Source organism: Miniopterus schreibersii, assembly GCF_964146895.1.
Source record: "Miniopterus schreibersii genome assembly, chromosome: 11".
NCBI lineage: Eukaryota > Metazoa > Chordata > Mammalia > Chiroptera > Miniopteridae > Miniopterus > Miniopterus schreibersii.
The window spans coordinates 25,032,450-25,054,378 of NC_138111.1; the positions used below are offsets into that span (position 1 = coordinate 25,032,450).

The 21,929-nt window shown below is 47.7% G+C and overlaps 1 long non-coding RNA gene across 1 annotated transcript in view; it reads left to right on the forward strand.

Moving 5' to 3' along the window:
• LOC308563865 overlaps positions 1-18,958 on the forward strand; it is a 29,839-nt gene extending 10,881 nt beyond the window's left edge. Inside the window, exon 3 of the long non-coding RNA XR_013999858.1 lies at positions 18,608-18,958. This is a non-coding gene — a long non-coding RNA (uncharacterized lncRNA). The remainder of the gene's footprint in view (positions 1-18,607) is intronic.
• The last annotated feature ends 2,971 nt before the right edge of the window (positions 18,959-21,929 follow it).

A 21,929-nucleotide genomic window follows, 5' to 3' on the forward strand; every position in this document is an offset into this window, starting at 1 on the left:
GGAGCCCTCTACCTTATTTCTGACAGATGGGCATATAGTTTCTGTTTAAATATTTCTGATGACAGGGAACTCACTCTCTGTAGGGGCAGCCAGTTCCACTTTTGAGTAGAAAGTTCTCTTTAGGTATTAGAAAGTTCTCTTTTAATCTGGAACCTCCTTGTAGCTGTGACTTGCTTCTAGTTTTGTTTTTTAATTAATTTCCATTTTAATCCAAGAATATAGGCACACAACTCAAAAAGTCAAATAACACTAAACATTTTGCTTATAATGCAAATAGCTCTCATCCTTTCTTACTCCCCAGAACTGCTTCCTCCAGGCATCCACTTTCCAGTCCTTTAGCTCTTCCCTCTGCTACTTACATCTGCATTTCTAATTGATACGCTTAAACTGTTACTTCTAGACTTACCAATTTCAGACATTATCAAGTGATTTCCTGTTTTTTAAGAAGAGGGTTTACCCTCTTAACAACCTTCCCCAACTGTCCCTCCTCCCCTCACTATACTATCATCATGTTTGGTTCAGTCAGTATTTAGCGTTTTCATTAGTATGACTATGTAAATATCATTTAATGCTAAGCCTACTAAAATACTGTGTTTCCTTTCTTGCACTTTTTTTTGTTTTTCCTGGAGTTAATAATCACTTTGATAACTTTTCTATGTCCTTTCTTCTAATTATTCCCAAATGTTTCAACTAAACTGTAAAATGCTTATCATGTAAACACATCATTTTAAAAAAGGTTTTACTTTTGTCAAAGTATAAGATTTGACAATAATAAGCCCCTGAATTTGTGCCACTATATACATTTCAGAAAGCATCTTCATCTAACCATGAACAACAGATGTGGCTTGAGGTTATTGTTTCAGTTACAGTTAAAGAGATGGAAGCCCAGAGAGGAAAGGTGACCTGCCTAAGGTCACACAGCAGGCACTGCAGGAGCAGGACCTTTAATGCAGCCCAGCATTTTCCCAGCTACACTTGTGCCTGGAAACTTTACTTTGATTCCTGACTGGTCAATGGTAGAATGTGCTCTAAAGATAAGGGGCTCCTGGGGTGTGACTCATTTTTAATAGACTGGAATAAATCGCTTTTGTGCAAAGCAGGGCTCAGCAACTGGCAGGACTGAACGGGGTTGGCAGCCATCCGAAGCCTCGACGTGAAAAGCGAGAATGTCTCCACACCCTATAATCCCACAAATAGGGTCTCTATTTTTTAAGATTTCTGAACAGTATTACACAAACCCTCCAGGGGCTTAAACTTAACACAGAGTCAGGTAAGCAGGGGCAGGTAAGTAATCTGCTCACGTGTCCTGTTGCCACCTTCCTTGCCGGTAGAGAACAGTATCGCCTTAATCCCCAAGAGACAGATCTCTTCTTGCTCGTCTCGGGAACCAGAAGAGGAGGGGTGAGAAATGGCCCCAGGCCTGAAGTCAGACCATTCTTATTTTGCAGACTTGAACGCTATAATGTAAGGAAAGAACCTGTGTTTAGAAACAGCCAGAACAACCCCTGTGCAGTTAGGACTGGGGAGAGGGCCTCTGGGACACATGGCTGAGGGGGTTGATTGAGACCGACTCCCAAGTCCCATGGAGATAGGAGGATGCCGTATCTCGAGCTGTTTTTACCTGAAACAAGGCATAGAGGTTCTGTCCATGGAAGAAGGACGTGATGCTCTCCAGTGCATCCCCAAATATTCCTGACTCTCTTCCTCAGCCCTAATCTCCAAGTTGCCCCCAGCTCTCCAAGACCCAAGGTCTCATAATTTGCAGTCACGCAAATCTTTGAAACAGCGCCAGGAGTGACTCAGCAGCACCTCTGAGAATGGACAGACTGCCTGTTGTGGGGACTCGCACCCAGAACATCCTGGAGCAGGTGTGTGGGGCCCGGGGGTGGGGCCAGCAGCCTGGCCTAGAAAGGGAAACGGGGAAGTGACTTCCCTGACTCTGGAGCCCACAGTTTCACTTGGGTTGGGTAAAGCTGGTGGTAGAGACCACAGAGCCCTGGGGCTGAAAGAAGTGTTCTCGGCAGCTCATTTTAAAGAGAAGACTGTGATGCTTAGAGAGCTTGAGGGCCCTGCCCTGAGCCGTTGGCATTCTGGTGCCACAGTTGCTCACAGCAACAGCAGTGATTGGGCGCTTGCCATATGCCGCATACACACCAAAACGCTCTGCATCCATTGATTCATTTAACCATCCCAATAACTCTATGAGGGGGGTGCCATCAGTTCTTGCATTTTGGAGATAAGCAAACTGCAGCTGAGAGGGGTGAAGTAATTTGCCAAAGCCATGGGGGTAGAAAGAGGCAGAAGCAGGACTAGAACCGAGGCCTCTCGGCCACCAAAGCCTGTGCTTGTGGACTCATTGAGATATCAGGTAGGATGATACTTTGGGTAGAAATTGGAGTGTGGTGTTTCCGTCCATTCCAGTGTTCATGTCTCTCAACACTAAGGAAAAATTGGGGAGGCTGTGCTAGAACGGGGAGTCAGGAGGCCTTCCCCTCTCTGGTGCCCGATTTCTTTCTTCTCGCGGGCAGCGTGATGAAAGTGTGTTCTATGCTGCAGACAGGGATGGTCAGGTGTTGTGGACATGTTCCCATCCGGCCCTTGGTGGCAAAGGGGGGAAAGGCCACCGGAGAAGATTCTGGGCCATGGCACAGAGCCTGGCCTCCCAAGAGGCTGGGCGGCTTCTAGCCCACCAGCCAGGCCAACACAAAATCTGGGCTTTTGTTTGACTTGGCTTCTTGTACCTTGTTTAGTCTGCAGAGCAGGGAGCTTATCCTGCTCCCTTTGTCACAGGCCATTAGTACACACATAATCCCTGGGGGTTTACTGCTGGCTGCTTTCTCTAGGAATTCGGGGAGGGCTACAGGGGAGCCCAGTTCTTAGGAATCATTCCCTCCCAGCCCCCATCCAAGCATCCTCAGCTGAGAATTCATGGCATTGTGTGCTCCTGGTCTGCAATTCTGGCTGTGTGACCTTGAACTAGTCTCTTCCCTTCTCTGGGCCTCTGTCTGCCCATCTGAGCAGGAGAGATCTGGCTCAGATGCCCTCCAAGGGACCTCAATTCCATGCAGATCAGAAATACATTCCTATGTGGTTTCTCTCCCTTGAGGCCTCTCCCATTCCCCTACTGCCCCCTCCCCCAATTCTGGAGCAATTTGTAGTGTCTTTTCACTGATCTCATCCCTGCCCTGAGCCTGGGGCCAATCCCTCTCTCATTCAACCTCCTGCTTGTAAATTGAGGATAATGATACCTGATAACTCACCCTGCTGCTATAGGGATTAACTAATTAGTGGTTATTAAAGGGTGGAGGAACACAGCACACTGTTCCCATTTAGGACAATTTTTCTCCCCTGAGTTCCTGCTACTGTCTGCACAATCTCGGAGAATTAGAAAGATCTCGAGAATTTTGACTTCCAGCACTCCCGTTATACAGATGGAGAAATTGAGGCCTAGGATCATGGAGCTGTTTTGCAGCAGAGAGGGGAGCAGAACTCAGGGCTCTGGAGCTCTACCCAGTGCTCCTCCGCCCTACCAAGCACAGTAATCGTGGTTCAGGGCTCTGGCGGTGGTCCCTGTGCTGGGAATGAAGGTGCACCCAAAGGCTCCCAAACCCTGGCTCATAGCTTGGCATTAGGGAACAAAATTTTGCTTCAGGCAGACCTGGGTGCCAGCCTTCGTCTTGACTTACTGAGTGACCTTGGGCTTGTCACCCCTGCTTGCTGCCTAATTGTCAGTTTCTTCATCTGCAAACGGGAAGGGGGAGGGGAAGGACACCTTCCTCACAGGTTACTGTGAGGACTGGCCCAGAGCGGGTATTCAGAAACAGTATTAGCAGCATTAGCTGCGTTATTATGGTGTTTTTGTTGACAAGCTCACCCAGAGCTGCTCAGGGAAGCTGCAGGAGCCGATGCTCAGCAGGTGCTCCCGCGGGCTGCACCCTGGCTGGGGCGCCTTGAGTCATCCTCATGCCATCAGCCAGGGAGGGGCTGCTACCCCATTTGACAGAGCTGCACATCGAGGCTCAGAGAAGAAAAGAACTTGCCCAAAGCCATGTTTGCTTTAGGAGTGAGATGACCTCATTTTCTAGTCTCTTCTGGAGCAGAGGCTGCAAGCTAACTGGCCTCGGTATGGCAGAGGGGACGTCATGCCTGTGTCACATGACTCCTACGGCCTCAGGACAGGGACAGCCATCTAAGGATGGGTTGTACTGCTTCAGGGAACGGTAGTGAAGCAGAAGCTGGAGAAACACTCCACAGGAACACTGTTGGAGCGGCCAGTGCGTCGGGTAGCAGGTGTCAGGCCCTCTAGCGAGAGGCTACATGGCACTGGAGGACAAGAGGGGGACGGAGTCTAACTGAGGTCCGATCCGGGCTCCAACATTTGCCAGCTGGGTGACCTTGGGCAAGAGTCTTCACGTCTCTGAGCTTTGGTTCCCTCACCTGTAAAATGAAAATGAGAATCTCCATCCTGCCTGCCTTCCAGGCCCGCGGTGAAGGGTCGGAGATACAGACGGATACAGAGGACAGCTGGTGGGAGCGAAGGAGGGCGCCGCCCCTCGCCCCTCGCCCCTCGCCCCTCACCCCTCGCCCCTCGCCCCTCGCCCCTCGCCCCTCGCCCCTCGCCCCTGGCGGGGGCTCCAGAGGCTCCGCACAAGAAGGATGAGGTGGGGCGCTCTACGCAGGAAAAGGCCTTTTCTTGACGGGGGAACCGCACAGGCAAAGGCTTGAAGGCAAGAAAGAGCGCAGCGTATCTGGAGAGCGAAGGGTGGCGTGCGGATGGAGGACAGGCAGCGAGCGGCACCGTCAAGCTCAAGCTTCCTGCTCCGCCACCCAAGAAGTGCCCACTGAACTGACCTGACGCCAGGGGCAGGCCTGGAGAGGGGCCTGCCCAGCACCATTCAGGGCAAGGGACAGGGATGGCTTTGGGGGCCTCCTCCCTCACCCCTCACTCAGAGTCTTGTCTCCCTGCCTTGCCCTCACCGAGAGGCCCTGGGTCCTGATGTCTTCCTTTGGCACACCCTTCTACCCTTCAGCCTTCATGCCAAAAACCTGCTGGTGACTCAGGCTCTGGCACTGCTGGCTGGGCTGTCTCCTCGTTTCGCAGGTCCCGGGCTGCCAGCCTGTGGACTTCCTAACTGGCACTCCAGCCTCCAGCCCCACCTCGCTCCGATTCAACCCCACATCAGGCACAAGAGCCTTCCTTACAGTGACTAGAAGAGCAGACATCAGCGCACAAGGTTGGTTCTGGACAAGGTGTGTGCATGTCTTCACCCAGCACCATCCTCTCACAGAGACTGGTGGGAGAAAGCGTCCTGCCTAAGGATTTAATGTGGCCCAAGATTAAGGAAAGCCGGGGCTAGATAGCCATTGGATACAGTGCAGTGCACACGGTTGGCTGCCTGCCCAGAGCCCTCTCTCCTCTGTTTCCTTCTAACAGGACCCTAATGTGGTTGAGGTAGCTCCATTACACAGCCACAGCCATCTGCCTCTGGGGACTCTGACCCACCCCCAATGTCAGAGATGAGACCAACTGGTCTAAGGAAAATTCCATTTCACTTGCCATTGTCCCTGCCCCAATTTGCTGGTTGAGGAAGGCATGTGATCCAATTTTGGCCAATGAAGCATAGGAGATGCCTGTTGGAGACTTGGGAGAACGTTTCCTTGCATTACCCCTGAGGAGCAGAGGTAGTAAAAGCTGGTCCCCCTCCTTCCTCAGATTGATATCATGTGGATGATTTCATATGGATGTGATACCAGAAATCACTGTGGTCATCTCATATCTAAGCAGAGTGGGGAACTTGAAAAAACCTTGAAGACACCATTGAACCTCTGAATCAACCCACCCTGAGGGCCATCTCACTTCTAGAATTTCTGTTTTGTGAGACAATACATTTTTGTTGTTTGCAGCTGAAAGCTTCTTTACCAACGCAGAGAGATGGGGTGCGTTCCTTGGGACTCTCTCAGTTTCAAGTGCTAGAAATTAATTCTAACTGGTTTGAGCAGAAAGAGGGACATGACACTGCTTTGCATAATGATGTAAGATGGATCTTATGGGCAGAGGAATCCATGCAGGTTACATGGATTTCAAAAAATGCTTTTCTTCTGATAGTCTAGAGCCAATCCTGGCTTTGGGAATTACCCTATTTAGCTTCGTGTGTGTGTTTGTGTGTGTGTGTTCCGCACATTACAGTTTGGAAGACTGTGGGAAGAATGGGTAAGGCTATTGAGCTCATATTGGTGGAGACATATTGATGAGGACCATCCTTTGAGTGCCCAAGCCCACCCTTGTTGTTCTGCAGGGCCCTTCGTGGTTATTCTAGACTCAGACTTTGGGAGAGATACCACCAGAGGGTTACTGCATACTGTGAATCACCTTGACTTTGGGTTAGTCTCATCCCTGTGATCGGGCTTGAGCTTTTCCTAACTGGTGGAGCTCCTCTGGTGAAAAACTGACAGTAGGGTTCCTCTCTGAGAAAGGAAAGGGAAGTGGTTTTCAAGATCAGAAACATGAAGAGATCCCAGTGTGTAGGGTTGATATATCTTTGTTGCAGATTCTTGGAAGTGTTCTATTTGGAGTCAAGCTTTATGGCTACATTTCCATTGTTCTCTGACTTTTCAGGAGAGGCCTTGTGGGTGGATTGTAGGTGTTGAGGATGGGCTGGGGATAGGAGGGTGGCCTTTTCAACAACTACCACATGGTGAGGCCCTGCAGGGGTAGCTACATCATATGGCAGAGACTGAGCAAAGGAAATGGAAGCTCAATAAGGAGCTGAGAGTGGTGGGCAATTGAGATCCTTTGAGATTCATTCCTTAGCCCCAGTAGGTATCCAAATATTTCCCTTTCAGGCCCCAGAGTTGGGTTAAGATGGGACTTGAGGATGAGCCCAAGACCTCAGAAGATATACCTCCCCACCCAGCAGCTCACACCCCTGATGGTGGGTTCCCACTTCTGCGTTTGGGTCTGAGCTGGGGCCCAAGATGCCCTCAGTCTGGGGTATTGTCCTCCTCAAGGAGCAGTGATGTCTGTTACCCTCTCCCTTGTGTGGGAGGCTAGGGACTTAGTGTAGCTGTGGAGAAATAAAGCTATTTAAGTGATGAGTATTATATTTTGATCCACAAGCCTGTCTGTTTCTAAGACCCCCTTGTAGACACCATCAAGCAAAGCCTGGCAGGGTTATATTTGGTGTGTTTTTTTCCCCTCTTTTTTTTTCTCATCCAAAAGACAGCTAAAATTGCTTGGTTAGATATGATACAAAAGGCAGTTTTCCTTTGTGCTGTTGGGTTCTACTCTACCTTCTCCACTGAGGCCACCAGCTTGGAAGCTTTCTGGATACAAGAGGGGGGAGCTGCTCCTTGACCCCCCCCGCCTTAGCCTGTGCTCAAGGGCATACTTGGCCAATAATCTATAGTTGGCTCCCTCCATACTCTGCCTTGAAGGATCATGGTTGAACATGCCTCGGGCCAGCCTGGGATGCTTGTCCCTGTTCTTTTCTGGATGGGAGCGTCAGGACTCACACACTGGCCGTTCTGCTCGAGTGCTGACTGTAGACTCACTCAGCTTTCCTTCACCACTCCCCTTCTCTGGGCCATTGGTATAAATAAGGTAGCTGGCCCATGGCTGTTTAAGTTCTTAGGGAAGAGCGATCCAGCTTGGGAAGGCTTCCTGGAGGACCTTCATGGTAAAGATGTATCAAGTGAAGTAGCATTGTAAGCAAAGGCAAGAAAAGCTTGAGGCCTGTTTGGGAAAAGGTGGGAGTTGAATGGCTAGAATCCTGAGGGTGTGATGGGAAATGCTGAGAGGTGAGGCTGGGAAGCTAGAGTGGTGCCAGATCACAGGGGAACTGGAAGCATGACTATACCCTGCAGACCAAGGGAGCCACTGACAGTGTTTGTGCAGCAGAAGGGTGGTGTCCAGGATGCATGTAGGAAGAGCACCGTAAGGGCAGCTGGAGGGTAGGTTGGAGGAAGCAAGGCTCAATGAAGGAGATTCATGCGATAGTCAGGAGCCACGGAAGAAGGGCCTAGAAAATGTATGTTTTGGAAGGCAGGATGGAGCATTGGCCTCCCCTGAGGGCATGGATTCCTCTGTACCTGTCTTCCTCTTCAGGCTTCTTCTCATCTGGGAAACGGGTGTGGGCTTTCCCAGTTCCTCTCTATTCTGCCCTCCCCCTCCCCCCATTTCCCCACCAGCACAGCTTTGGTTGCTCCTTTGCTGGTACTGTTAACCCTTTCTATACCGAACACAACTTTAAACTTATCTTGTCTGAAGTAGCAATAGCCTCCAAAAGGTCCCTCTGCCTCCGTTCTTACCCCCATAATAGAATATCCAGCAGCCAGAGGGAGCCTGTGAAAATGTAAGTCAAATAACGTCACCTCTCTGCTCCAAATTCCCCAGCGGCTCCTCATTCACCCAGAGTGAAAGCCACCTCCTTAGGATGGCCCTCCTCCTCTGACTCCCTCCCTGGTCTCTCTGAGTTGTCCCCGCCTACCTCCTACCCAGCCTCCTCACAGAGCCTCCAACATACCTGGCATTCTCCTCCTCAGGGATTTCGCACCTGCTGTTCCTTCTGCCTGAAACACTCCTCCCGTGGGATGCCCTTGACCCTTCGGTCACCTCCTTTGCTTATTTGTCCAATATGTCATTTTTGTGGTAAAGCCTTCTCTGATTGTCCTACTTAAAGTTACAACCACTCCCCTTCTCTCTTACACTCCGATCCTCCTTCCTTGTTGTATTCTTTCCTTTCACTTGTCACCTTATACTATAATGCACAATTCATATTTCTTATGTTTATTTTTTGTCTTCCTCTGCTAGAAACTAATCTCAAGGAGGAGAGGGAATTTTTGTCTTTTTAATTTCTGATGTATCTACCAATACCCCAAACAGTGACCTTACAACAAGGCACTCAATATTTGTCGAATGAATGAATGAATGAACAAGAGTGAATGATCTCTGACTGCGGTGAGGCCTGAGAGCCACTGAGAGCTGTCCCTGGTGCTGCCCTGGCTCTGCCTCTCCCTGTCCCTTCTGCGCTGTGTGCTGACCTCAGCTTGTCAGGGTACTCTCAGCTCCCTTGGCCCCTGTCCCTACTAGCTCCTCAGCTGCTGATCCAGCTAGTCACTGGGTAGATGAGGAAGCCACAAGATTTAAGATGAAGGGTATGAGGCCCTATGGACTCGACTCTCAGGTCCACCTCTTTGGCATGCCTTAGAAGGCTCCTGCCCCCGCTTCAGCTGATCCTTGTACCGTGTCCTCCTGCTGCCTGTGGGCTTGCTCTCTTTCTGTTCCTTGGCCACCTGTGGCTCCAGATTCCATGTGATCCCCTCCCCCTGCCTTCTTGTCTGGCCAACTCTCCGTCAGCCTTCAGATGTTATCTCACAGATCACTTTCTCCTGCAGGCCTTGTTTGATTCCACAATAAGCTTCACACGCCCACAGGGCTCTGACCCCCCCCTTTGGTGACAGTTATTATGCTTGTAATTACCCCTCATTGCTTCCCTCTCTACTAAATCTCGAGGCTCTGAAGGGAAGTGCCAGGTCAGTTTTGCTCCCTTAGTACCTTTGGAGCCTAGCACACTGACTGGCAGGTAGAAAGGGGCCAGTAAGTCACTGCTGAATGAAAGACCAAAGAGGAAGGAGGAAGCTGTGGAAGGCCGAGCAGAGAGAACAGGCTCTGGAATCTGAATGATCTGGGTTCCAATCCAGCTCTGTCATTTACAGTCCGTGTGACCATAGGTAAGTCACAGCCCCTCCCTGAGCCTCCATTTCTCATCTCTGAAATATAGATAGTGATACAGCTGTACCAGGGTTGTTGGAATAATTACATGTGATGCTGAGCAGACACTTGGTACTTGGAAAATGCTGGATAAATTTCATGATGAAATTATGAAACACTAGCAATAATTTCTCCCTGTTCTGTCTGCAGTGTACTTCCAAGACCATTGTCTTATTTTATCACTTATTACATTACTGGTCTTAGAGTAGCTCTTGGAGGAAGGAAACTGAGATTAGACAGGTTAAGCAACTTGCTCAAGATCACCCAGCATTGTAGGGCTAGGCTGAGACTGGACCAGGCAGTGTGACTCTGGAATCCCTCTTCTAGGGACCTGCCATTCTCTGCTTTGTTTGTAAAAGGCAAATATTGTGCAAGTTCAGTGCAGAATCCCTAGTTCCCAGAGCAGAGTCTGACAGAGAGCAGGTAGTTGGCAAATGTTTGTTGAGTAGAGTTTATCTGTGACTCACCCAGCTCCCTCTGGATGCTCAGATCAGAGCAGGACCCCTCGACTTACTTTCACAGGCCACTTAGGAAGGGCCAAAGGCAGGATCCTGAGAAGCAGTGTGCCCCCAGAGGAAATAGCCATGGTGTCACTGGAGCATGTCCTTGGCTCCACTGAGAGACGAGTCAAGTGTCCCTGGAGCCCAGGCCACCTTTCTCAGCACCTGCGTGAGCATCCACTCACCTATGACAGCTGGGTCAGAAGCAGTGCTGGAGAGGGCATTGTGTGCAGCCAGGTGCCCTGGGATCCCCACGCTTGGCTCCACCCTGGGGCTCTGGGGCTTGAAGCCATCTGTGAGCTCTTGGGCAGCATCTGGGCAGCTGGGTCAGCCTCCTGGGAGACATGCCAGCCTTGAGTCTTTCAGGCAGGTAGAACCCTGGGCCTGGAGACTTCTAGTCACTCTCTGGGGGAATTAGATTTATTGAGGGTCATTTGTCTCCTTTTGTTATTCCTGAGTACTCTCTGTCTTATATCTGTTTCCTCTCCTTAATAAAACTTTTATTTATTGAATGAGAGAGAGAGAGAGAATGAATGGCTTGTTGGTCCACTTATTTATGCATTCATTGGTTGATTCTTGTATGTGCTCTGACCAAGGATCAAACCTGCAACCTTGGTGTACTGGGACGATGCTCCAACCAACTGAGCTACCTGGCCATGGCTCTATTTCCTTTTTGAGTCTAAGGCACATAGAAGAATGAGAAGAGCCAAAGGAAAGAGTTGGAGAACCTCTGTGGTGTGCCCCGGGCAAGATTCTTCCCCTCACTGGAACCTGGCTTCTGAGTTTGAGAGGAGCATTACTGGAAGGCATGCTCAAAGAGACCCCCTTCCTTTCCAGTCACAGATAGACAGGCAGCTCATGATTCCAAATCGAGAGACCTCTGTGACCTTGGACAAGTTGCCTAACCTCACAAAGGCTTGGTTTTCCCATCCATAAAATGAGGATAACACGTCCCTTCTGGACCACATCTAGGCTGTTGGGGGCTCTGGAGGTTTCCTAAGTGTCAAAGTGCCTATTAAGAGTAGGAAGGAGGTGATAAGCATCCCAGCTTCAACCATCTACATTTTAAATCATTAAATCAACTAATGTTTCTTAAGTACCTACCATCTTCAGTACAGCAATGCATTGAATGCTGAGACACACAGATACATGTACAAAGATTTAGAATTTCAGGTTTCTGGGCCTTTTGCTTTCTAAAAATCCCAAATATAATGATTCTTAGATGTCATTGTTATAATTACCTGGATTAAGTTCCAAGAGGGCTGAGAGAAGATATAACACATGTAGAGAATATGTGAAATAAGGCAGAAGGGCAGAGCCAGCCCATCACTGAGGTCCTACTGTGTTCTAGGTACTGTGCATGTATGATATCCTTTAGTCTTTATGACAACTTCCAAAATACAGGTGGCAGTAGCCCAGTCTAAGGACCAGGTTAAAGGAAAAAACGAAAGATGTTGAGAGACCCAGAGGCTAGCCACAGTGGGAAGGGGAAAAGAGAGGGCATGGAGTTACCAGTGCCCAGAAAAGGTTGAGACTATAGGGGAGCGTTGCCCAGAAGGAGCCATAGTCTTGGAGAGCTGCAGCAACAGCCCAATAGTTGGTGCCCAAGCTGGGTGAGGGAGAGTGCAATGAAAATATATGGTGGTCCCTCTTTCCTCTCCCCCTCTGATTCCATGCCAGTGGCCCTACAGCCAAACCCAGCTGGAAGCCAGCCAGCAAAGGATCCTGGAAGATGCAGTCTGTAGGGTCAGTGGCACAGGACACAGAGCAGGACAGAAAAGGGTGGAGATAGGATTGAGGGACAGGAAATGGCTCAAATGGAAAACAATCAGTACATTTGCCTGAAGTCACTCCACTAATAAGAGGCAAAGCTTGGTCTAAATGCTTACCAGGACCTGGCAGGGTACATAAAGAGGACAGGAGGGGACTGTAATGAGCAGGTGACCCATCCCCCATCCAAAGAAGCCTGCTGCTGTTCAATTCCAGCCAAGTGTTGCCATCTGGGAAGATAGACCCAGTGTTATCAAATCTTCCTATTTTTTAAGAGAGGCCAAGAATATGGATTTCAATATAATGCCTTCTATTCTTAATTATTGGCAAATAATTCCAGTTTAAAATCATCCTGGTGAGTGGATAAAGAATCTGTGGTACAGCCAAACAATGTAATATCATTTAGCAATAAAAAGATGTGGACTATCAAGCCATGAAAAGACATGGGAGAACCTTAAGTGCATATTGCTAAGTGAGAGAAGCCAGGCTGAAAAGGCTACATACTGTATGATCCCAAGCATGTGACATTCTAGAAAAGGCAAAACGATAGAGACAATGAACAGATCAGTGGCTGCCGGGGTCAGGGGGAAGGGGAGCGTATGATGAGGTGAAACATGGGATTTTTAGGGAAGTGAAATTTCTTATGCTGCTGTAGTAGTGAATTCAGGACATTATACTCTGTCACAACTCACAGAACTGTGTAACACAAGGAGTGCAACTAATATAAATTATGGGCTTTGATTAATATTAATGTGTCATGTTGGTTCAACAATTGCAGCAAACATACCATGCTAATGCAAGAAGTTAATAATAAAGCTGTTGGAGTGGAAGTAGGGAGAGGAGGCTTATGGGAACTCTCTACTTTCCATTCAATTTTTCACCTAAAACTGCTCTCAAAAAGAGGGGCTATTAGATTTTTTAAAAACATACTGAAAGCATCCCATGGGCCCAATGTGGCGCATGCCTGCTGGATCCAGCTACCAGTTGGTGACTTGTGATCTAATTCAACACCCTCACTTCACAGATAGGAAAACGGAAGAACAGAGAAGGGCAGAGGCCATGGCAGTCTCCAAAACAAAGTGGGAACAAAGCTTTCCATCCTAGGATGTTGAGGATCTTCCCAACAAAGGGAGGGGCACCCCAGGAAGGTATGCGGCTATGGAGAGCTTTTCCTCTGGCCAGGCCGGTTGGGCTGAAATGCTCCAACAGGTAGTGAGAGCTTCCAAGAGCTCAGGTGCTCTTAGTGTCTGTGTTTATTTAGCCAGAGACCAGGCTCCCTCCCAGCTTGGCCTGGATCAGACTCACTGAGTTGGATGCAGAAAGGAGTGGACACTTGTGACCCTTGTATGTGCCTTAGAGCAGGACAAGACTCAGAGAGTAGGAGCTGCCCTGTGCAGGGCCCCAACCTGTGACTCAGGGACTGTGATGTTATGATACTATTTGAAATGTGAGGAGTGCTAGAAAATTCTTCAACCCCTTTATATACTTTATCTCCTCTAATTCTTCCCTCCCCATCAGGGAGGTAGGACAGAGCAGGTACGACAGAGTTTATCATTCTGGTTTTATAGATGAGTAACTGAGATGAAAGAGGTTGAGTGTGTGCTTTATATTGACACAGCCAGTGAGTGGCAGAGCTGGGGTTTGAATCTAGGCCTTTTAAATATGAAAAATTATATTTGGCTAAAGACAAAAAGAAGTGTTTATAAACACTGTATTCTAGTTGGTGGATGTGCTTCTCATAGGAGTAGAGGTTAGTGTTCTGAAACTACATGGATATTAGGGTCAAACAAATAAGTAAATAAATTGTAGGTCACACATGAGCATGGGGGAAAGACTGGAATGAACTCTGTGGGGGTAGATTAGAGTTGGAGGTATCAAATGAATCCATGTCTATTAAAATATATATACAAATAGATGTAGGAACAAATATAGATACGCGTAATACATGGGTTAGCATACATCTATATTTCCTTTCTCTCTTTGCTGAGAGGACTTAGAAACAGTGACACCCCAGCAGCAGTGAGCACACTCAGAGTCCGGATCTTGGTTCCTAAATGCCATTCTCTAGTAAAAGGAGCCAGGGGTCCTTGCAGAAGTGGCTGGTTCTAGGACTGAGTCAGGGAAAATACAAGAGGGTATAGAGCCTAAAGTAGTGCTAGAAAGGATGCATTAAAAAAAAAAAAAAAAGATGGGCATGTCAAAAGGACAGAAGAGTCAACCTGGAAGAGCTTCCAGTGGCTAAAGTAAATACATGTAATATTGGATTATAACCCAAGGAATAAAAATAAAACAATGAGTCCATATTGATAAAATAAATTAAAAATCGAATAAATAAATATGGAAGAAGAGCCAAGTCTTTCGTACAGAAGAATTCCAAATAATAAATATGGAAGGAATGAGAAAAAGACCATTTGAACACCACAGTAATCTCAAGATCCAGCGATAAAAACGATGGGCCAAACTTTAAGGAGAAATAGGATGTTTGTATAGCCTTGAAAGGACCTCCCACCAAATGTGCCGGTTTTAACATGTATCTACAGACTCTTTGATATTCCTCCCCTGGGAGGTGGAGCTTAATTTCTCATCTCTTGAACTCAGGGTGTAGTACAGGCTGGGCTCAGTCACCCTCTTCTCTGAGTAGAGCTTGGAAAGGGGAAAATTGTAACGTTATAGTGGAAAATCCTGGCAAATGCCATCTAAACCAAGCTATCAAATTTAACATCACCAGTAATCACCTTGTTATATCACATCCCCAGTGTGATGCAAAAAGGAGGGAGCTTCATCTTTGTGACAGTCTTCCTAAAAACTCATTAGCTCTGTCATCTCATGAGAAAACAGCAGACAAACCTAAGCTGAGAACATTCTACAAAATGCCCAAAGAGCTTCAAAATGTCAAGGTCATGAAAGAAAAGGGAAGACCAAGAAACTCATAGATTGGAGGAGAGTAAGGAGACAGGACCACGAAATGTAATGTCTACCCTGTATTGGGTTTTGGAATAAAAAAAGTAGACATGAGTAGAAAAACTGGTGAAGTCTCAGTGAAGTCTGTAGCTTAGTTAACAGTTTTGTGCCAGCGTTAGCTTCTTAGTTTTGATAACTGTACAAAACTGCGGAAGATGTTACTCTCAAGGGAAGATATTACTCTCAAGGGAAGATGTTACTCTCAAGGGAAAGGGGTCCTGGGCCCGATCCCCTGCCCTGGCGACATGTAGGAGGCAACCAATCAATGTGTCTCTCTCGTGTCGGCGTCTCTCTCTCTCTCTCTCTCTCTCTCTCTCTGAAAAAGCAATGGAAAAAAATATCCTCTGGGGAGGATTAAAAAGAAAATTAAGCCTTAATTTCTCAGATCTAGTTTACTTTGCGTTATTCCATGTTGATCTTTCTAACCACCAGGAGAGTGGAGTTAGATGTTTGCTGCAGTGCCCACTGCCTGGGTGTGGGAGTTGAGGCGCACACAGTGGTGCTCACCTTCTCATTGAACAGGGCGGGGGTTCTAGCCCAGAGAAAGGCGAGGGTTTGCCCCTGGTCACATAGGAGGTTAGGGGGCTAATCCAGGACTAGAACTTTTGTTCCCTATTTTTAAAACTACCTTGGCTGCTGTTTCAGGGCAGCTGCAGACGAGGCTTATATTTGGACTATTTGGGAAGGCAAAGGAAAGCAAAGGAGAACAAATCTCATCTTACCCCCACCCCCTTCTCACCTTGGAGTTAAGCAATAAAGCCGAAAAGATCCTTCAGCAAACAAATCCCTCCTCATTATACAATCCATGGGCACACTGGCTCTTAGGAAACCTGAAAGGCAAGCTCCTTCGGAGGGAGGGCTGTTCATACATGCCTGTCCAGGTGCCCTCTTCCCTGCTCACTCTCGACAAGGCAGAATGTCTGCTTCAAGAGCAGCAGCTCAGTGGACATTCAGGTTCCCACAGCCCGTGGTGGGGTGGGCTGGGGGGGTGGGGAGCAGTACGCTTTCAAGACCAGGCCTCCAGGAAGGCACGTTGGCCAAGGCACGGTCTACACTTCTCTGGTCCAACGCTGGACTCGTTCTCGATGTTGGAAAATGCTCCAAAGTGTTCGTCGTTGGTGGAAAGTGGCAATTGTGGAGTTGGGCCCGTGCAGGTGATCAGATGAAGATTGTCCCCAGGCCAGAGAATGAGTCCAGAAAAGATCAGCCCTTTTTTCTTCCAATGCAAAGTGAAGCCCCATTCTCCCTTTCCAACTACGAGAAAACTGGATTCGTACAAAACGCTCTTACTCCTGAAATTGGGGCCAGGAACTCTGGGCAGGGTTTAGCTGCACCAAGAGGTGGGATTTCCTTAGAAAAGGGAAACGTTGGCTTAAGTCACAGAAAGACGGAGAAAAGACCCGACTTGGGCATCTTATTAGAGAGATAGAGAGTGGTTTCTCCATTTGCATAAGCAAAATATTAAAGCTTTTTGTTCAGGAAACCTGTATCTCAGGGGAAAGGAATGCAATCATTCCAGTAATTAACAATTTCTCTGAGAAGTGTGGTTTGCATCATACGTGATCTTCTCTTTTTGATTCTCTTTGTTCCCAGAAAATGCAGTGTTTCTTCTCCGGGGCCCCATGGAGGAGAGATGGCATTGACAAGAAGACTGCATTCCTATGATGTCAGAGTCCAGAGTTTCAACTCCTGGCTGATCGGCTTTAAAGATTAGAAAATACAGTGTGGTTCAGAGAAGGGTTCTGAGCATTTCTGTCAGATCAACCTGGGCTCAAATCCTGGCCCCACTTGGTAGCAATGTGAGCGACCTTCAGAGAACTGGTTAACCACTCACTCTGCCTTCAATTCCTCCTCTTTAAATTGGGGTAATAGCTCCTCCTGACTGGCACGGTTGGGAAAGCCCCTCAGAGAATCCCATCATAGACTGGGCGCTCAGAAGACATGCTTGTTGAGTATCTCTTGACTATTTTCTCTCTAATTTACTCTTAAGTAGTCTTGTTTTCCAGGATTATGTGTTGATCAATGATTCTTTTTTATTTCTTCAGATAAACAAGAACTTCTTTCTTCCTGCTCTTTTTAAAAATAACTGCCATAGGAGCTATAGGAAAGTTAATTTTAATAATAACTTTCAAGACATTAAGCAGATTAACCGGAATTTTCTATTCTGAGCAAGCTAATCACAGTGTAGCTCTACCTCTCATTTGTAGCAATTACTGCCACTTTAATCAGCTAATTAATTGTTTAATGATGATCAGTATTACCAGAATGTAAGCTTTATGAAGACAGGGTTAGTAGAGATAGTGTCTGTCATGTTTACTGCCCTGTCCCGCATACCAGGTGCTGCCTAGTGTGTGTGTGATCCAATAAGTATTTTCGTGAACAAATGAAATAACGACTGACTAAACCTTGGAACAAAACCAACCAATAAAAGGAAAATACCTCTATGTTGGAAGAAAACTATTTCACATGGTATTATTGAAGATGACAGTGCATTGGCTTTTATTTAAGTTTTGACTGAATTGCATATGGCATTTTAAGCCATTAACCATGAGCGATGACCACGGCATATCACTAGAATCAATGGCTTTAAACCGCAATTCTGTTGCTCCCTAGCTGTGTGACTTTAGACAAGTAAGTCTTCTTATACCTCTGAGCCTCCATTTTTCTAGCTGTAGAATGGAAGCTAATATTTATCTCGGGGCTTTGCTCTGAGTGTTACAGGTAATGTAAGTGATGCTGTGCATAGTGCCTGGTACACAGCACATGTTTGATAAAGGTAGCACCTCCAAGAGATGGCTTCAGTGCAGTGGTTAAGAACATGGCCGTGGTGTTAGAGCGCCTGGGTTCAACCCTGATTCTAATATTTATTAGTTGTGTTACTTTGCATAAGTTACTTAACCTCTTTGTGCAGTATTTTTTCTCATCTACAAAGTAGTGTTGATAATAATAATACCTACCTTTATGGTCACTGTAAGATTTAAATAAGTTAATGTAGGTAAAACGCTTAGAGCAGTGTTTGATGTGTGTGTGTGTTTATACACACACATATGTATTAAGCATAATATAATATCACTATTATTCTTTGGTAGCAAATGTTTCTCCTTTGAGGGTACAACCATTTCAGAAACAGCCAAAAGTTAATCTCATACCATGTAAATGACCAAGCCGAGAAACAGAGTTTTTGGTAAAAGTTGTTTTATTTCTTCATTCACTTAATATTTCTTCAGCTCTAAATGTTAGGAGATAGGAGATCAGGCATGAATTGGACACTTTGCTCTTGAGGGGCCTCTGGCAAGGCTGGGGAGACAGACATATGTATCAGCAGTTGCAGGAAAGGCCCGTCAGAGCAGGAGGCAGGAGGCAGGAGGCAGGAGGCAGGAGGCAGGAGGCAGGAGGCAGGAGGCAGGAGGCAGGAGGCAGGAGGCAGGAGGCAGGAGGCAGGAGGCAGGAGGCTGAATTCTAGTTCCAGCTGTGCTTTGAACTTGCTGCGTGGCCTTGGACAAGTCCCTTTCCCTCTCTGGGTCTTTGTGTTGGAGGAGTTAAACTTTACGTGATCTGCAGAACCATCCTGCTTTGTGATCCTCAGATCTTTTGATTTTTTCCCCAGTAGGATGGTGCTTCTTCCAGTAGTTTCCGTCTCCTGAAGCCAGTGCGGCCTCTACAGGACGGCGTGCGAATTCCATCGCTGAAAGGTTTTCCAACTGCCAGCCCCACCAGCCTGCCTCGAGGAAAGGCCATTCTTGGGCCTGAGGAGGGAGTCAGAGACCTGCTCCCTCCACTCATGGACTGTGAGGTGGGGAGAGCACGTGCCTTTGCCTGAGCCTCAGAACCCCACAAGTGCAACGAAGAGGCTGTGCCCAGAGTTCTCCAGGCTTCCTTCAACTCCGCTGTCCTGTGCTCTCAGGTTGTTATTAATAGGAGCTGATATTTGCCAGAGCAGCACTCCCCAAACTATTTCAGTGAAATGTTATATTCTGTGGGATGTGAGTAGGATTCAGTAAAACAAAAGAGGGGGTTGTTCTAGCCTCAAACAAGCATGGGAAATATTTAGTTAAATAAGACCCCTCAGGATGTTTAACATGCTAATTACATGCTGAATTTCTTCAAGGGGCAGTGCAGAGCCTGACAAAGGAAAGCTCCCAATGTGGCTAAGAGCACAGGCTAGGTGGGTTTTGAACCCTCATTCTACCGTCTAGCTGTGTGACCACGGGGAAGTTCACCAGCCTCTCTGAACTGCAGTGCCCTCATTTGTAGTTCAGAGAAGAAATGGGGCCTGCCTTTTAGCATTGAGGGTGAAATGCAGCATTGCATGCAAAATGCTCTGCACAGCGCCTGAGATGGGAGCATTCAGTACCCACCAGGCATTACCGTTATATTATTGCCCACGAGGCTCTTTTGTGGAAAAATAGTTGTGAATATCTCTCAGGATGCCCACAGTGTGGGAAATGCTGATCCATCTGCTTGTTTTGAGCACTGCACTTCCTTGTCACCCTGATGTTGGATGGCTCCTGTGAATATCTGCCCCACCTCTTTACCCAGCTGCACTGACCATGGGTGTCAGGATGTGATAGGGATGGAATTGGGGTACCAAGTGCAGGGTTCTGAAGACCCCAGTGAACCCAGAGATGAGTGAGTAGGCAGGTGAGATGGGAGCAGGGGACCTAAGAGGGAGTTGTAAGGGTGAGGTTGGAGAGGTGGGCTTGGGAGGGTTGTAGGAGCTCTGAGGCCAGGATGAGGAATTTGTGGCAGCAGGGAGTTGTGGGAGAGGTGTCTGAGCATAGCTGCTGGCTCCAAAGTGCCCAGAGGCACTGCCTCCTGCCTCGAGTCGTCCCAGCTCCTCTGCCCTGGGTTTCCGGATGGCCCAGAGGCAGATGTGAGTGCCTGGGACACGCCACTTTGCCTCTGTGCCTCTCAGTCTCCACTTTTCTAAAATGCGAGGAGCAGCCAAACCCACAGGGCTGCAGCGAGGGTTCAGTGAGATAAGTTTTACAGCAAGCTCGTCAAGCTGAGATCCCACTATGTGCCCTGTGTTCAGGCCTGGGGAAGATTGAGATGAATAAACTGATCCCTGCCCTTGAGGAGTTCACAGTGTGCTGGTTACAATACTGCGAGGTAAGTGCTGCGGTCAAGTTCAACCCATGAAAGAGCCCTGCGCCCAGGTCGGAGGGTGGGAAGGCTGTGGGAGGAGGGAGGGTTCCCAAAGTTCCCCAGAGGAGCTAGTGCCTCGGCTGAGTCCTGAGGCACCCCGGAAGTTAGTGGATGACGGAAGAAGTGAGGTTCCAGGCAGAGAAAGTAGCATGAGTAAGGTCTGGAGAAATGAAATGCCAATCTGGATGGGCAAAGAGTAGCAAGTGGTATTATTAGAACATTAAATTTGGCATCCGGAAGGAGATTTAATAAACACTGCTGGCAGGGACACTGCTAGCCTTTAAACAGAGAGCATAGTGTGAAGCTAAAGAAGTGAAGCTCTAACTGCAGAATTTCAGGAATTGGCTTGTATAAAGTGTTTGTCTCCCCTGAAATTGTTCTGTGGTCCCCTTGGTCTCTGTGATAGGCTGCATCAGTGCAGACTGCAAGCCTTGAATGCCAGGCTAAGAGGTTTGTTCCGTAGCCTGCAGACTAATGGAAGAATTAGCCATAAAAGCCATGGGATTTAGAATGGAATCCTTGGCATTCTCTGCATGTGCAGGGCTGGCTAGGCAAGGAGGTTTCCAGAAGAAAAACAGAGAGACCTTTGCCCTTCTCCTGCACTTAGGCAGAAAGTAGAATTAGGATAAGGTTGGCTGAGTGATCTGGCTATTGTGCCTGCCCTTTGGGCTTCACCATCCAATCTGCCATAGTGCAGGGGGCTTAAGGCATGCCACTCGGGGGCCTGGGTGGTAAGCCCCAGCGCTGCCTGGGCTTTGGGGAGCTACTGAAAGCAAATAAACCTGAGCAGAGGAATTAGTTCTGTTGTTTCCCAGAAAAAGGAGTGTGGCTGTACCTTCTCAGCTGGGGACGCACACTGTCCAGCCTGTTACCACTGAGCGGAGGGTCTCTCAGTCAACTCCTCCAGGCCCCCATAGGTCCTCTGAGCTTGATGGTTGAAATCTCCTGTAGTAAGTCACCCTGGGTTAAAGAGGAGCAAGATGGGGGTGATGCAGGGCCTGGGACAGGGCCTAATTCTGTCTTTAACCCACTGTGTGACCTTGGACAAGTCCATTCACCTCTTTGAGCCTCAGTTTCCTCATTTCAAAAATGAGGCAAGTCCTCCAAGGGCCGCTCTGAGCACTGAATGAGATAGTGTGTGTGGCAGGGCTTTGCAGTGGAAGAGGTATCATTGTTTTTATTAAGAGCGGCAGAAGGGGAGAGCAGAAAAGCGTGACAGGATTGGAAATGAGAATTCTGTGTTATAGCTAGGTAATTGTAAATTATTGCCAAGTTTTATAGCATAGTAAGGGTATTTTGGTTATGTTTTCTTTCTTTTTTTTTTTAATCCTCACTTGATATTTTTTCCATTGCTTTTCAGAGACAGCGGAAGGAGGAGAGAAAAAACACACACACCCATGTGAAAGAGACATATCGATTGGTTGCCTCCTGGGGCCAGGGATCGAGCCTGCAACTGAGGTACGTGCCCTTGGCTGGAATCGAACCTGGAACCCTTCAGTCTGTGGGCCAACACTCTAACCACTGAGCCAAACCGGGTAGGGTGTATTTTGGTTATGTTTTAAAAATTAACTTTATCTCTTAAAGGCACATACTGAAATATGGATAAAACTATATAATATCTGAGCTATGCTTCAAACTAAAGAAAGGTTGATCTGGATGTGGGGAGGGATGAAGCGAGATGGGCCAAGAGTTAGTCAATGAAGCTGGGTGCCAGGCGCATGGGGGTTCATTATACTATTTTGTCTACTCTTCTATATGTTTAAAATTTCCCATAGTAAAAA